The following is a 3,982-nucleotide window of genomic DNA, read 5'->3' as shown; positions in this document are numbered from 1 at the left end:
ACACTGAAAGATTTGTAGTTAGACATTTTTATTCAGAAAGGTTATTAAATTATTAATAAAAGCAATCATAAATATTGGTTTATACACTTTATTTTGCGGTACTTGTTTCAGTATCATTATACATTTAAGTACTGAGTAATACTAATTAAGTGCGTATTTACTACATGGTAAGGATGTTAGGTTTTGGCTTAGGGTTTCTTTCATGTAATTATGCATCATTTACTATATATGTGTATGCATAACATGTCTAACATGTCCCCTATTGATTTTGAAATGACCTTTCATGCAGTCTATAATACTGCTCTGAGTGGATTGAAACGTCCTAAAATTAAATCTAATGCAATTGTTCTCAAAAGAAAGAGTCGACCTACTGAATCACTGAAACACAGTGTCATTTTTAAAACAAGTCCCAAGCTGTTTCATGGTGACATCAAAGGAACATTAGTATATTGAACTGTCATGTGCAGAATGTATTTCAATATACAGTGACTCCAAAGTAAAAAAATTAGTTGCTGAAAATGTTTACGGTTCCATTGCAGAAATACTCTTTTTAAAAATGTATTCAAGCACCACTGTCAGTTTTTATAGATAATAAAGAGGCTTCTGTAAAAATAGATAAGGAAAAAACTTCTTTCATCAGACAGCGTTTTTATACTTTAGTCAACAAATGTACACATGGGATTATGGGATATCACAGATAGTGGCAGAAACATCTATGCAGCCTTCAGAAATCAAACAGATGGAGGCATCATAGAGACAGTACATTCTGTTTTCTCCCTCTGTGATGCTGTGATAAGGCAGCATTGGAGTTTCGGACTACACTGTGTTTGGGCATTGAGCCAATCAATAGCCATTAGAATTAGCAGGGCTGTTGTGCTGGCAGGCAGTAATTGTGTCATCACCCGGAGCATTGATTAGAGTGCCACCAGGACACACTGGGTCCAAGGCTCCAGCAGGGCGTTGCCTCCTCCTGTTTCTCCGTCCTCCCATCACTACTATTGATGGGAGGGCAATCAGAGTATGACAGTACAACCACTTAGTCTCCGTACTGCCTTTTAAGTAATGGATTTATGAGTGCATTAAATAGTGATAGTGGCAGCCTGGAGCCAAAATGTCCTTTTTGCCGTGATCCTTTTTCTCCCCTTGATTTGGCTCTTTGTCCTTTATCTCTCTGTCCTATATTTCCTTCTGTGTTGCTTTAATGTTGGGTCATCATTACTCTGTCTCACGTGTTTTCTTCTTGCCTGGCACTCAAAGGTTCTTGTTCTCATGCTGCTTTCACGCCTCCTTTTCTACTCTGAGTATGAGTTGGTTTTCTTTGTTCTTGTTCTGCATAACTCTGTCAGGAAGACAGTACAGAGCAGAGGGGATTTGAGTCTAAATAGTGAGAGATGACTTTGGGATAAAGTAAGGAATGCATTTCTGTAAAAGAGGCAAAGTACTTTGATTGAGAGTTGGAAAACTGATCTGCTCGCTTTGCAGCGTGATTGCACTGCAGTGTGTTTAGCTTTATCTTCAGAGGAGAAATGAGCTTTGTACTGTCCAATGTGACATGGATTCTTTTAAGTAATGTCGACAGTAATGCCGACTGCTGGACGTCCACAACTGAATCACAACAAGATATATATTAAACTATAAGCATCTGAACACTAAAGTAACAACTTTTACATGAAAAACCACAGAGAACTCAAACAAAAGAATGTCACTGCAGACAACGCGGTTTCATCTGCTAATATCACAGTGAAGGGAATATTTGCCAAAAATATATCAGTATTTCACACATTTTGTTACCTGACAAACAGTTTTTCAGTCGCAGATTGGTGTGATGTGCAGCAAATGGCTATAATGGAAGTACAAGTGAAATATGGAATTCGCATAAGACAAAACTTCAAAGTGCGTAATGGAAGCAGTAGTCTGTAACACGCTAACATTTCATGCCAATCTGCTATACGTTGACATTCAAATAAATTCACACTTCCTAATAATGTAAGATTTTCTGTATATATGTAGCTGAGCTGCATTAAGCTACATTATTATTGTAATGGAATAGCCAATTTTATTTATAATGAACAATTAATTATGTCACCAATTATTCACCCTTTATGTCATTTTTATAGATTATTTTAAAAATATTTCAAAAAAAATGTAAAGAGGTCCAAAAATTTTGTTTATTAATCATAAAAATTATTTCCCATACTTGTAATGGTTTACACTGTGCTGTTTATGATATTCATTTTAATAGTTACATATGTTTATTTTGTTGGTACTAATTTAGTACCTGCTCCACCACCTTGTTAATGCACCAAAGCTAAAATTTCTGTTCTTGCTGAACTTGTTTTTTTGTTTTTTCTATTCCTTGTTTCTAGAAAATTCAGAGGGCGTCTCTACTTCCTCTTGGCAACACTAAAGATTTCATCATCTCTTTTGACCTGAAGTTTGCATCTAACGTGTAGCTGTCTCCGTCATCTTGAGACTTCACAGAGAAAGGTCCTCCGCTTGTTATCCGCTCGTCACTGCCACCACTCAGCTCATTTCTTTAAGGACCGTGAAACTCACTCTACGGGATTGGCTCCGCTGGACAGCATGGGACCACGGTCACCCGTGACCTTCTCTCACAGACCTCCACAGCTGCAGCGCCGACCTCCAACACCAAAGCGGGTCAGGGGCCATCAAAACCATGCCACGGCGTGTGTCGTGAAGGTATTGGTGCACGTGCCACGGGTTGATAGACAATATCACAATCTCCACTACCGCCCGCACATGGCGGCTTTTTTGCTGCTAGCGACTGGTTGGTGCGCGCAATCAGGACGAGTTGGCGAGTGTTGGTCGATCATGGTGACCTAAGCAAATTTAGGGAGGGTTTCCGTGCTCTGGAGCCGGTTGGTGATACGCAATGGCACAGGGCCAGGCCATGTCCACTCTAGTGCGTTGCCATCTAATGACGCAAAGATGACATCGTACCAAAAGCTGCCCCGCGCACCGACCTTTAAACTGCCGCCGCAGCAGCATGCGGTGTCAAAGCTGTGTTCATGAACAAGTATGACTGGTACGCAGGAGTACCCACAATCCTAGCTTCCTTCGTTCTGAACGGGTTCATCTATTCCTCGTAGGCCTCGTATGACCTGGCACAAACGGGGTGGGTGAGAAGATCGGGCGACGCAGGTCAGCTGTACAGCAAGGGATGGAGTCTTTAAAAGTTAGCTGCTGCCCAATGACGCACAGGGTCGGGCACCATCTATGACTTACTTCACACTTTATATTGGGCACAGCGCCTGAATCTGCCCGTGGGCTAGATTACCATATCGACGCGACATCAACCAGCTCCAGGTGCTGGGCACTGTGGATAACTCGGGCCCATCTTCAGGGACTTATCATGCGCTGGAAGAGCTATCTGAAAGGAGGGAGGGCCAAGCACAAACAGAGCGAGCACACCTCACGATCTCTCAGGCTCTTTAACTTCTCCTTCCCAACTGCCACCACGAGGGCCACTGTGTTCATAGCAAGGGAGAATGAAGCGGCTGAACACTTCAGATTTTTCTGTTTGAGACAGTAATTGCAGTGCTTCTGTGTCTGTGGTGAGGTTTTAATTAGGTACAAACGCAGCTGCTTGCAGCATGTGTCTGGATAAGGAAGAGGAGGGCTTAGGTATTTAAAATTCAAAGCTCTAGATCTGCAGGTTTGAGTGAGAAACGGTCTGCTGAGATTTGCCACATTTGGGCTCTACTTCTGTCGAGACGAGGAATGGCAAAAGCAGCTTTCAGAACCTTCTTCCAAAGTAAAGCTCAAAAGATAATTAGTCACCAGTTGTCGGAAATAAATCGTGAGAACAAACTTTAGCTGCAAGTAGTTATTTAAGTTCATAGCCTGTGAGTGGAACGCTATTGATAAAAAAAAATGCTGAAAATGTCCTCAAGTGTAGCATTGCTATTTGTCACAGAGCACTGAAGGTTTACTCGCCTTTGTTCAACCTCCACTGTCCAGC

General features: G+C 41.6%; 1 pseudogene; it reads left to right on the top strand.

Annotated features, from left to right (window-relative positions):
• Positions 1–3,553, top strand: part of LOC122347944 — a 4,279-nt pseudogene extending 726 nt beyond the window's left edge.
• Positions 3,554–3,982: the final 429 nt, after the last annotated feature.

Source organism: Puntigrus tetrazona, chromosome 7, assembly GCF_018831695.1.
Source record: "Puntigrus tetrazona isolate hp1 chromosome 7, ASM1883169v1, whole genome shotgun sequence".
Lineage (NCBI taxonomy): Eukaryota > Metazoa > Chordata > Actinopteri > Cypriniformes > Cyprinidae > Puntigrus > Puntigrus tetrazona.
Note: the sequence above shows the minus strand (reverse complement) of the source record. Positions and strands in the feature narration are given on the sequence as shown.